A 13,376-nucleotide genomic window follows, 5' to 3' on the forward strand; every position below is an offset into this window, starting at 1 on the left:
ATACTCAATAAAGCATTGTGATTCTGGGATTCCAGTTTATAATTTTCAAAATAAAATACTCATTATAATTATTACCATGGTAATATGACAGGCTAGGTAACCAGGTTGGCCTTCCTGCTGAAAATAACTAAAACTTCTGAATAACATATATATATATATGTACACACACATATATATATATGTACACACATATATATACATATATACACATATATATGTATTTATATATACATATATACACATATATATGTATTTATATATACATATATACATATATATATATATATATTTTTTTTTGAGACGGAGTTTCACTCTTGTTGCCCAGGCTGGAATGCAATGGCAGGCCATTGGCTCACCACAACCTCTGCCTCCCTGGTTCAAGAGATTCTCCTGCCTCAGCCTCCCAAGTAGCTAGGATTACAGGCACCCACCACCACATCCAGCTATTTTTTTGTGTGTGTTTTTAGTAGAGACAGGGTTTCACCACGTTGTCCAGGCTGGTCTCAAACTCCTGACCTCAGGTGATCCGCCCGCCTTGGCCTCCCAAAGTGCTGGGATTACAGGCCTGAGCCACTGTGCCCGGCCTGAATAACATATTTTTTAAAAATTCTTAATAATATTAAGGGGGGATCAAGAGAGCAAGGAATTTCTAGGTGAGTACTCACTCAGCCACGTGAAGACAGGGACTACGAGACCTGAGTGGAATGCAGCTACAGCTTCACTCACATGGGTATTTGCTCAACCCAGTGAAGTTGAGCTTTAATATCATGGCCTTATGGGGCATCAGACAAATTCCGGAGCTGAGGAATCTTCCTCAGAGTAAGAGTGAACTAGAAATAAACCAATATCCTACCCCCACCCTATTCCTTCCCTACCTCCCAATCAAGGGACTTGGAAAAAAAGTGTCCTGAACCTAGTGCCCAGAGGATGGAGTAAAATTGTGGCTAAAATGTGGAATGAGAATTCAAGCTTCACTCAGTTCCACAGTCCACTTCATCTACCATGGTGGTCCAAAATACCTCCAGCCCAGAATGTAGTTCGCAAGAACCTAGACTGATAGTTGCCAGCTGCTGACAGAAGCAAATACAAAGTCTTTCAGGAGGAACTCACCTTCATTTCAGATCTCAAAGATTTTCTGTAAGTAAAATTCCAAGAAACAGCAAAACAAGAGAAAATTTAAATACAGCACAAGAATTTTGCACAAGAGAAATGTATGATACAAACGAAAAGTGGCTCTTTTTAACATATTTAGTAACAGAAAAAAATGTACTGGAAAATATGTACAAGGAGAAAGATACTCTGAAGAATAATCAGGTGAAATGGAAAGTTAATTAAATAAAACTTCTAGAAAATAGAATTATAATGGTTGAAATTTAAACCTGAATATTAATTGAATTTTAAAAATTTAGTTGAGTTAATTTTAGTTGAAATGGAGATTATACACAGTGAAGGCAGAATTAGTGAATCAGAACTAGATCTGGGAAAGGTATTCATAATATAGTCCACAGAGAGCAAAGGATGAAAAATCTAAAAGAAAAGTGAGGGAAAATAGAGAATAGAATGAAAGACCTAAATATATCCTACATCTGTCATGGACTGTGTATTGAAATCCTAACCCTCAATGTGATGGTATTAAGAAGGGGGATCTCTGGGAGGTAATTAGGTCATGAGGTAGAGCCCAGAATTAGTGCTCTGAAATAAGAGACATGAGAGAGTTTGTGTCCTCTCTGCTCTTTGCCATGTGAGGATACAATGAGAAGACAGCCACATGGAAGCCAGGAAGTGAGCTCTCACCAGACACAGGATCGGCTGGCAACTTGATCTTGGACTTTTCGGTCTCCAGAAGTGTGAGAAATAAACGTTTGTTGTTTAAGTCACCCAGCCTATGGTAATATGTTATAGCAGCCCAAACTGACTAAGGCAACATCAAATCAGACTCACAGAAGAAAAGTTTAGAGGGAATGTGGTAGAATAAATATTTGAAAAGATAATGGCTGAGAATTGTCCAGAAATGATGAAAGACACCAACCCACAGATTCAAGAGACCCAGTGAATTCCAAGCAGGATAAATAAAGGACACACATATCTGGACACTTTATAGTGAAACTTCAGAACATTAAAGGGATCTAAAGTCAGCCAGATTGGTGAAAAGTATTACATTCAAAAGGGTTGCAGTGTAAAAGAAATTTCAAAAGGAAAAGAAAAGATTTGCAGTCAGGCTGTCAGCTGTTTTCTTAACAACAGCAGTGGAAGCTGCAAGATACTGGAATGATCACCTCAATATGCTGAGAGGATATAAACTATCTGTTAAGTGCAAAATAAAGACATTTTCAAACAAAAGAAATTGGAGAGAACTTCACTAAAGGAAAATTTAAAGTCCATATTCAGAAGAAGATCTGAGATGCAAAAGGAAATAAAGAACCCAAGAGAGGTAAATGTATGGGTAAATCTTGATTCTAATAATAAAGTATTATGGAGCATAAGAAAAAGAAACTTAAAATATGTGACATTATTATTATAAAAAATGGAATGCAATGAATAGAGATTTTTTTAAGTGCCTATATTTTTTGCAGTGACTAAAGATATTGCTTAACTTTTTGTTAATACTTTATTAGTTTATACATGTTAAAATTACTAGGGTATGGCTAGAGAATAGAAATAAAGTCTTTAAGTTCCAAATTACTAGAGAATAAAACAAAATAAAATAAGGGAAAATTAATCCAAAAGAAACTCAATAAAGGAGAAAAAACATAATAGGTGGAAGCTATAGAATAAAATAACAAGGTAAATATGGCTATAAATATATCTGTAATTATTAGTACAATAAATAGAAATAGAATAATTTTGAAAATATCAAAATAATATTTATAAAAGACATATCTAAAACATAAGAATGCAGAAAGTTTAAAAGTAAAAGGGATAGGAAAGATTTAGCAGGCAAATTTTACCAAAACAAAGCCAATATATTAATACTAATATCAATAATTATTACTACTGCCCCTGCTACTACTGTTTATTGAGCATCTACTATGTAATAGGCAATATATGAATTAATCTTAACAACATCCCTCTAAGGCAGTTACTTGAAATTTTTAAAGTATAGTTTATATACAATAAAACGCACAGATCTTAAGTGTACAATTGAATGAGTTTTGACAAATGAATACACCGGTGCAACTTTCCCAGAAAGTTTCTTTTTGCTTGTTTGCAGTCAAACATCACCTCCCTCACATACCCAGTAACCACTGTCTAGATTTTTATCACCATAACTTAGTTTTGCCTGCTCTCGAACTTTATATTAATGAGATAATACAGTATGTATTCTACTCTTTCCAGCCTCTACAGTACTGAAAGGCAGATTGAAGGGAGGTTGGAGTGGATGTTGAGGGCCACCCCACCATATCCACCATACTGCACCTTCCTGTGGCAAGTTATGATCAAGGACTCCAAGGGTCTAAGTGAGGGGTCACAGGTTCCCACACAACCGTATGGCAAATTGTGACCAAGGAATCTTAGGGTCTATGTGAGCGGTCACAGGAGAACCCACAGATTCTCAAACTGGTTATAAAGTGTGACCTTGAACAAATGCCTCTGTCTCTGTGAGGCTCAGTTTCCAATGAGTAAAATGAATGAATTGCCACAGACCATCTCAAAGAAATTCTAAACCCTAAAGCCACAGTATCATATATAATGATACATTATATATGTCCTAGGACCTATCCAGTCACGTTTGGTAGGAGAAAGGTAGCTGAAGCTGGGAAAAGGAGGACTCTCAGAGTTGCAAGATCTGAGAGCTGAACTTCTCCTATACATTTCATTGGTGAGAAACAGAAGCCCAAACTGAAGGGGACCTGCTAGTAAGTGGCAGGGCTGGTGTCAGACTTTTTTTTTTTTTTTTGGCTCCTACATCCTCACTTTTTCAGTGGCAATGGGTGGTGCTTCTCTCATCTGAGCACTCCCAGGCCCTTTGTTGCCATTGTGAGGTAACCCTGAGGTCGGCCCACCCTACAGATGGGGCTTTGGGGGTTTGCTCCAGAGCTGTTCATCCAACTGGGCCCAACCCTGGAACTATTCCTCATTCAATGCTGTCTTTTCTTGCCTTGTTTCAGAAGGATCTACTAGTTGGCCCTATCTTGTGCCAAGACTGACAGCAAGGAAGCTGCTGGCTGAGTAAGAGTTTAGGGGAAGCTCTGAGTTGGGTGGAGGCTGTGAACACAATTTAGGTAGAAAGGGGCTACAGCTTTGGAGAACCTGAGCCCAATAAGCTCTTGAAGTTGTCTCCTAACACAATCTTACTTTAACAATTAATATTCACATCTTTAAAAATGCTCATGTTTAAACTATTATTTATTTTAACCAAAGGATTTATAATGAAAAGCTATAGTCTCCTTATCTGACTTTATCTAAAGCTGTTCTTTTTAGGACTATCTTTCTGTTTTTTAATCGGTGGTTTGATCGCTTCTTAGTCTTTTGGCTAAGATCAAGTGTAGTAAAACCAGTGGTTTGTTTTAGTTCTTTAGTTCTTCATTTCTCTATACAGTATAGCTATAATGATATTTCTCAATTGATCAACATTATATTAGATGAAAGTTTGTACCTCTTAAACTCCCCTACTTTACTTCTCAATATAATTATTTTACTGTTTTAGTTCTTTATTGCTTACCTTCATAACTTTAATAATGATATAAACATAAAGCTACATTTATTTTAGATTATAAATAGTATTCATTTCCTGTTGCTGCTATAACAAATTACCACAATTTAGTAGATTAGAACAATGCAAATGTATTCTCTTATAGTACTAGAAGTCAGAGGTCCTAAAATCAAGGTGTAACAAGGCTGTGTTCTTCTTGAGGCTCTAGGGTAGAATCTGTTTCCTTGTTTTTTCCAGCTTCTAGAGGCCTCCTGCATTTCCTTGGCTCATGGTGTCTTCCTCCATCTTTAAAGCCAGTAGAATAGAAACTTCTCTCCTCTCTGACCCTCCTGCCTCCCTCCTATTAAAAAACCTTGTGATTATACTAGGACCACCCAGATAATCCAGGATAATCATTTCACCTCAAGATCCTTAACTTCATCACATCAGCAGAGTCCCTTTTGCCATCTAAGGTAACAAGTTCCCGAGATTAATTAATGTCTTTGGGAGCCGTTATTCTGCCTACCACACCATACATTCCGCTTTACCTGGGACAGTTTCACTGTGTGCCCGTTGTTCTGGTGAAATGTTAACATAGCCTTTTTATTCTTAAAAGTGTCTCCACTTGAACAAATAAATTATATGAACACCCTACTTACCCAGTGCTTCCCAATCTTTTTCACATCATAACATGAAGGAAATAACACTTCGTAGGTCCTTGAGATCAAAGAACAGGCTGTTCTTAACTAGAGATTAAAAAAAAAAACCCTCAGGTGCTCTAGCTACCTTAGGACCCATCTGGCACTCAGCACCCCCTATAACTCATTTATGGTACCCCATTGGCCACTGCACATGATTAGGAAAGTCTTCCTTATGTTAAAGCAATATAATGTGTTTAAAGCCTGTTCTTTTGATGAGCTCCTGGGTGAGCAGCATTTTGTTCCAAGAAGAGGAGTGTACTTGGGTCTCATACATGTGTTCTGACACTCCTGTCATTGTGATCCTGCCTGCAGGTTGTCAGGCAGAGGTGTTCTCTGGCATCCTTTGACATATGCTCTGCATGGTCTCTGTCCCTGCAAAATTCACCACCTCTCACGCACTCTCCCAGGCACCAGAGTCCTGGCATTGGTGGCAGAGCAGTCTTGTTTAATCACAGGACACAATCTTGAATTACTTGCAACATTTTTGTCTGAGTCCTCAGAGTGCATGCATCTGTTACCTTTGTCACATTTTTTTTCTTTAAACATATTTCATTTACCACAAAAATACTATTGATATAATGTTTTATTGGGTATTAGTTCGTTCTAACACTGTATTAGTTTGTTCTCACACTGCTATACTACCCAAGGCTGGATAATTTATAAAGAAAGGAGGTTTAATTGATTCACAGTTCTACACGGCTGGGAGGCCTCAGGAAACTTACAGTCATGGCAGAAGGTGAAGGTGAAGCAGGCATGTCTTACATGGCAGCAGGAGACAGAGAGAGAGAGAGAGTGCAGGGGAAACTGCCACTTTTAAACCATCAGATCTGAGAACTCCCTCAGTATCACTAGAACAGCATGGGGGAAACCATTAATGATCCAGTCACTTGCCACCCAGGCCCCTCCCTTGACACATGGGGATTACAATTCGAGATGAGATTTGGGTGGGGACACAAAGCCAAACCATATTATATCATAATTACCTCCTTTCAAATCATGAAAAAAATCACGGTAAGAAATGTGTAAAACAGGCTGGACACGGTGGCTCACTCCTGTAATCCCAGCACTTTGGGAAGCCGAGGTGGGCAGATCATGAGGTCAGGAGATCAAGACCATCCTGACCAACATGGTGAAATCCCATCTCTACTAAAAATACAAAAATTAGCCAGGTGTGGTGGTGTGTGCCTGTGGGTCCAGCTACTCGGGAGGCTGAGGCAGGAGAATTGCTTGAACTCAGAAGGTGGAGGTGGCAGTGAGCTGAGATCATGCCACTGCACTCCAGCCTGGGCAACAGAGTGAGACTCCATCTCAAAAAAAAAAAAAAAAAAAAAAGAAATGTTTAAAACAATAACATGGCCTGAGGCACATTTCAGTTGTGTTGATCTGGCCCCAGCACTTTTCCTATGTACTTGAGCTGATGTTTTCTTGCTTCAGTTGCTGTTTTTCATCTGTTCCACTCCAGTGCTAATTTACTTTATAGGAGACACCCTCCTAAGGCATCAGCATGTCATATCTGATGGTGTTTGGTCTTCTTTATAGCAATTTTATTTTTTCTAATTTCCATTCCAAAGTTAAGGAATTTTCAAATTCATTTTTCAGCACTTGTGCCACTTAATAAATTCTTGAATTTTGTTGTGATTGGGTTGCCAAATACCGAAATCATAATGCTGATAAATGGTTATACTACAGCGAAGAATTACCCAGACCTCCCACAGGAGTTTCATGAGTGTGAATAACGGCATTGCTCTGTGTATAGTGACAAAACTAGGTGGGCCTTTTGTATCCCAGCTGAAGTGTCCACTGTGTGGCAATAACAGTGTAGCATGCTTTACAGTATAGCAGGCAACACTCACCGCAGCTAGGGATGGGGCTGCAGCTCTGGTAAAGGAGATACAGGAAGGGCACCTACAGCATCTCCTATATGCCTCATAGGGCTGCCATGAGGATTGACTCAATTGATCAACAAGAAACTAGTTCCTGGCACATTGTAAGCATATTTTTTTTATTTTTATTTTTTAAGATACAAAACCTGAGAATTTTAGAGCTAGAAGCAACTGTAGGGGGCAGTGGTCTTAACAGAGAGAGGCTTGACAGTAGGGTGATCAGTCACAGAATGTTCAGGAGGATGGATCAGGGACCCGAGGGGTCTCAAAAAGAGAGAAGGAGAGGGAAAGGGGACACTGGGTAGGGTTGCTATGACATCTCAGGGGCTGGTACCCTTGAGGACTTGGGATGGGTAGAGTGGTAAAAAAAAAAAAGGAAGTTACATTCTTCAAGACTATTAAATGCAAAAGGATTAATTACCCTAATATCTCTCAGCAGCATAACCCCTCATGTTATATATAGAACCTTTAAGTGCCTGATCTCATCTGGTTTTCCAGCAATCCAGGGAGGGAGGCAGAACCAAGGAGGGTTTTCAATCTCACTTTCCTGATGATGAAACCAAATGGAGATCAAAAGTCTTGCCCAGGTCACCCAGCTGGGAAGTAAGGGGAAAAAAACCTTCAACTTACTTTCTACCACTCAGCAGAAATAAGTCACTACATGGGGCTGGCCACACAACATGTTAGCACATGGCTGAAGCAAGTCCCCCCAGAAGCTTGTCCTTTAGGGCAGTGGTTCTACAGCACGAGAGAGCATCAGACTCTCCTAGAGGGCTTGTCAAAATGCAGATTGCTGTCCCCACAACCCAGGGTTTCTGATGCAGTAGGTGTAGAGTAGGACCCAGAATTTGCATTTCTGCAAGTTCCCAAGTGATGCTGACACTGCTGGTCTAGGGACCACACTGAGAAGCACTGGCACAATGGTTAAAATACAATGCATGCTAGTGATGTGCAGTGGCATGCACCTGTAGCCCCAACTACTCAGGAGGCTGAGATGGGAGATCACTTGAGCCCAGGAGTTTGAGGCTGTAGTGTGCTATGATCACTCCAATCTGGGCAACCTAGCAAGACCTCATTTCTAAAAAAATGAAACTAAAGACAAAGAAATGGAGTGCATACTCTAAGGCAAAGTTTTTCATAGTATGTGCTATAAACAAGAGGTTGTATTTAATGTATGTTAATATACATCAGAGCTTCTAAGAAGACCTATGAAAAAACAGTTCTGCACATATTGAAAGTGGAGGAGACAAGTGGGGTTAGAAGGGGGAGAAATGAGAAAACTGTGAAGAGTAAAAGTCTTAAGCAAAACAGTAAGTACCGGTATTTATGATTTTAAATTTAAACACCATAAACCTGTACATTTCTATACATAGATATATATTTCTGTAATTGTATAATATAGGGTTTGGGGAAAAATACACACATGTTGGCACCTGTAAACCTTTGGAGAGGGGAGTGAATTTGGGGAAAGGGGATTTTCAATTTATATATTTCTATATTGTCTAACCTTTAAGAATATATTAACCTATTACTTATATAATTTTTACTGAATATCTTAATGGCTTTATTGAAGTATAATTTACATACAATAAACTGCACATATTTAAAGCATGCAACTTGATAAGTTTCAACATATATATTCACCTGTGAAATTATCACAATCAAGATGGTGAACAAATTTGTCCCCTCGAAAATTTCCTCATGCCCCTTTATAATCACCCTCTCTCCTGTCTCTCCTCCGCATTCCCAGGCAATGGCTGATGTGTGTTTTCTGTTACTTTATATTATTTTGTATTTTCTAGAATATTATATAAATGAAATATTTTCCTAATGTCTTTTGCTTAGCATAATTATTTTATGTTTTATCCATGTATAATTATTTTGACATTTATCCATTTTGTAGCTGTATAAATAGTGTTTTTTGGTTGAGAACATAATTTTTGTTTTAAAATTATTTTTCAAATAATGTTTTTGTATGTATTTAGCATTTACAACATGATGTTATGTGATACATATAGATAGTAAAATTGTAACTATGGTGAAGTGAATTGTCATCTCCATCATTTCACATAGCTACCCATTATTTGGGGTTTCTTTTTTTGTGGCAAGAGCAGCTAAAATTTACTCATTTCACAGGAATTTTAAATAAAGTGTGATTTTTTTATTTTTAAAAATTTACTTTTAATTGACATAACTATACATATTTATGAGGTACACAGTGATGTATACAATGTACAGCGATTACATCAGGGTAATTAACATATCCATCATCTCAAACACTTATTTCTTTGTGTTCAGAACATTCAAAACTCCTCTTCTAGCTATGTGAAAATACATTCTATATTATTGTTACCTATGCTTATCCTACAGAGCTATAGAACTGATTCCTATCTAGCTGTAATTTTGTATCCTTTAACAAATCTCTCCCTATCCTTTCCTTCCACCCTGCTCAGCTACTAGTAACCTCTGTTCTACTGTTTGTACAGTACAATTGTATAACCTATAGTCCTTATGTTGTCCCTTTGATCTCTAGACTTATGGATCCTACATATCTGCTACTCTGTATCCTCTCAGCTGCATTTCTCCACTTCCTCCCTCCAACACTCCTGGGCCCTGGTCACCACTGTTTGATTCTCTATCTCTGTGTATTTGACTTGAAAAAAAAGATTCCACATGTAAATGAGAGCATGCAATATTTTTTTCTTTCTGTGTCTGGCTTATTTCACTTAGCATGATGTCCTCCAGTTTCATCCATGTTGTGGCAAATGGCAGGACTCCCTTCTTTTTTTAGAAAAATGTTTGTATATATACCACAGTTTCTTTATTCATTCTGCTGTCAATAGACACTTGGATTGTTTCTATATCTTGGCTGTTGTGAATAAAGCTACAATGAATATGGGCATGCAGATATCTTTATGGGGTGGTGATTTCATTTCCTTCGAGTATATGTCCAGAAAGGGGATTGCTGGGTCATATGGCAGTTCTATTTTTAATTTCTTTATACTGTTTTCAGAAAAAAAAAAAGAAACCTTTATACTGTTTTCTATAATGGCTGCACCAGTCTACAGTCCCACCAACAGTGTACTAGAATTCCCTTTTCTCGACATCTTCACCAATATTTGTTTTCTTTTGACTTTTTGATAATAGCCAACCTAACATGTATGAGGTGATATGATAATGGTTCTGATTTGTATCTCCCTGATGATTAATGATGTTGAACACTTTTCCACATGCTCACTGAGCATTTTTATTTCTTCTTTGGAGAAATGTTTATTCAGGTCCTTGCCCATTTTTAAATTGGGTTGTTTTTCTATTGCTGAGTTATATGAGTTTTTGATAAATTTTGGATATTAAGCCCTTATTAGACATAGGGTTTGCATATATATGTTTTCCAATTCATAAGCTGCCGTTACACTTTGTTGATTGCTTCCTTTGCTGTGCAGAAGCTTCTTAGTTTGATGTAGTCCTATTTATTTATTTTTGCTTTTGTAATCTATTTTTTTTGTAATTTTGTAATTTTGCTTTTGTAATTTATTTTTGGTCTGATATCCAAAAAAATCATTGCCAAGGCCAACGTCCAGGAGCATTTCCCCTATGTTCTCTTCTAGGAGTTTTGTAGTTTCAAATCTTACATTTAGGTCTTTTATCCACTTTGAGTTGATTTTTATGTACGGTGTAAGATAAACATCCAATTTCATTCTTTCTCACATAAAAACCAGTTTTCTGAGCACTATTTATTGAGGAGACTGTCTTTTCCCCATTGCGTTCTCTTGATGCCCTTCTTTAAAGTTAGTTGACCATATATGTTTGAATTTATTTCTGGGCTGTCTATTGTGTTCCATTGGTCTATCATATCTGTTTTTGTGCCAGTACTATACTGTTTGGATTACTATATCTTTGTAATATAATTTTGAATCGGGAAGTGTGATGCATCCAGTTTGTTTTTCTTTTTCAGAATTGTCTTGACTATTCAGGGTCTTTTGTGGTCTTATGCAAATTTTAGGATTGTTTCTTATATCTCAGTAAAGAATGCCATTGGGATTTTGATAGGGATTGCATTGAATCTGTATATTTCTTTGGATAGTATGGACATTTGCACAATGTTAATTCTTCTGGTCCATGTGCATGGGATATCTTTTCATTTATTTGTGTCTTCTTCAATTTATTTAATCATTGTTTTATAGTTTTCAGTGTACACCCTATTCATGTCCTTGGTTAAACTGATTATTATTTTTCAATGCTATCACAGATAAAATCATTCTCTTTATTTCTTTTTTAGGTAGGTAATTATTTGTGTATAAAAATATTATTGATTTTATAATTTTTTTTTTGAGATGGAGTCTCACTCTGTCACCCAGGCTGAAGGGGCGCAATCTCAGCTCACTGCAACCTTTGCCTCCCAGGTTCAAACAATTCTCCTGCCTCAGCCTCTCAAGTAGCTTGGACTACAGGCATGCACCACCATACTGGGCTAACTTTTGTACTTTTAGTAGAGACAGGGTTTCACCATGTTGGCCAGGCTAGTCTTGGACTCCTAACCTCAGGTGACCCACTGCCCTGGCCTCCCAAAGTGCTGGGATTACAGGCATGAGCCACTGCGCCCAGTCATGTATGTTGATTTTTATGTCCTGAAAATTTACTAAATTCATTAATTATAACAGTATTTTTTTAGTCTTTGGGGTTTTCTACATATAGGATCATGTCACCTGCAGATAAAGATAATTTTACTTTTTTTCTTTCTGATTTGGATGCCTTTCCTTCTTTTGCTTTTTTGGCTGATTGCTCTTGCTAGTACTTCCAGTACTACGTTGAATAGAAGTGGCGAGGGTGGGTATCCTTGACTGCTACTGGATCTTGGTGGAAAAGCTTTCAGTTTTTCCCTATTAATTAAAATGTTAACTGTGTGTTTTTCATAAACGACCTTATTATGTTGAGGAATGTTATTTCTATACCTAAACTATTGAGAGTTTTTTTATCAAGAAGGTATGTTGGGGTGGGCGTTAGGGAAGGAAAGGATGTTGGACTTCGTCAAATGCTTTTGCTAGGCCAATTGAGATAACCATGTGGTTTTCATTTTTCATCCTATTAATATGATGTATTACATTGCTTGATTAGTGTATGTTAAACCAGCCTTGCATGCCAGGGATAAATCCCACTTGGTCATGATATATAATTTTTTTTATTGTTGTTGAATTCTATTTGCAAATATTTTATTGAGGATTTTTGTACCAATGTGCATTAGCAAAATCAGCCTGTAATTTTCTTTTCTTGTGGTGTCTTTCTCTGGCTTAGGTATCAAAGTGATGCTGGCCTCATAAAATGTGCTTGGAAGTATTCCCTCTAGCTCCATTTTTTGGAAGAGTTTAGTAACAAACCTTCTTCTTTGAATGTTTGGTAGAAATCAGCTGTGAAGCCATCTGGTCTTGTTGGGAAGTTTAAACAGAAAACCAGAAAGTCAAATAGTCCCTGTCTCATCTTCAATCTCTTTATTTGTTATTAGTCTGTTCAGGCTTTCCATTTCTTCCTGATTTCAATCTTGGTAGGTTGTATTTTTCTAGGGATTTCTCCATTTCATCTGGGTTATCCAATTTGTTAGCAAATAATTGTTCACAATAGCCCCATATGACTCTTTTTATTTCTGAAGCATCTGTTGTAGTGTCTTCACGTTCATTTTTTATTTTATTAGTCTTTTTTCTTAGACTAGCTAAGGGTACGTCAATTTTATTTTTTCCAAAAAATCAACTCTAGTTTTATTGATTTTGTCTGGTTTTTTTTTTTTCTGTTGACTATTTGATTTATTTCTGTTCTGCTCTTTCTTTTCTTCTTTTAACTTTGGGTTTTGTGAGCTCTTCTTTTTCCAGTTTCCTGAGGTATAATGTTAAACTATTTAATTGGTCTCTTTCTTCTTTTTTAATGTAGGCATTTATTGCTATAAAATTCTCTCTTAGAACTACTTTTGCTGCATTCCATAAGCTTTGGTATGTTATATTTCCATTGTCAGTTGTCTGAAAATATTTTTAAAATTTCCCATTTGATTTCATCTTTGACCCATTGGTTGTTTCGAAGCATGGGACTGGGTACGGTGGCTCACGCCTATAATCCCAGCACTTTGGGAGGCCGAGGTGGGCAGATCACCTGAGGTCAGGAGTTTGAGACCAG

General features: G+C 37.3%; 1 protein-coding gene and 1 long non-coding RNA gene across 5 annotated transcripts in view; one reads left to right on the top strand and one right to left on the bottom strand.

The window, feature by feature from the left end:
• LOC129059581 (uncharacterized) overlaps window positions 1-7,574 on the bottom strand; it is a 28,806-nt gene extending 21,232 nt beyond the window's left edge. For both annotated transcript variants that reach the window (XR_008525566.2, XR_008525565.2), the window contains exon 1: window positions 5,293-7,574. This is a non-coding gene — a long non-coding RNA (uncharacterized LOC129059581). The remainder of the gene's footprint in view (window positions 1-5,292) is intronic.
• The window catches only part of SLC36A1 (solute carrier family 36 member 1), a 222,424-nt gene continuing 213,021 nt past the window's right edge, over window positions 3,974-13,376 (top strand). The window contains exon 1 of one of the 3 annotated variants that reach the window (XM_054556102.2): window positions 3,974-4,170. The gene's annotated coding sequence lies outside the window, so the exon portion shown is untranslated. The remainder of the gene's footprint in view (window positions 4,171-13,376) is intronic. The other 2 variants (XM_054556101.2, XM_054556100.2) reach the window with 2 other exon arrangements.

Source organism: Pongo abelii, chromosome 4, assembly GCF_028885655.2.
Source record: "Pongo abelii isolate AG06213 chromosome 4, NHGRI_mPonAbe1-v2.0_pri, whole genome shotgun sequence".
NCBI lineage: Eukaryota > Metazoa > Chordata > Mammalia > Primates > Hominidae > Pongo > Pongo abelii.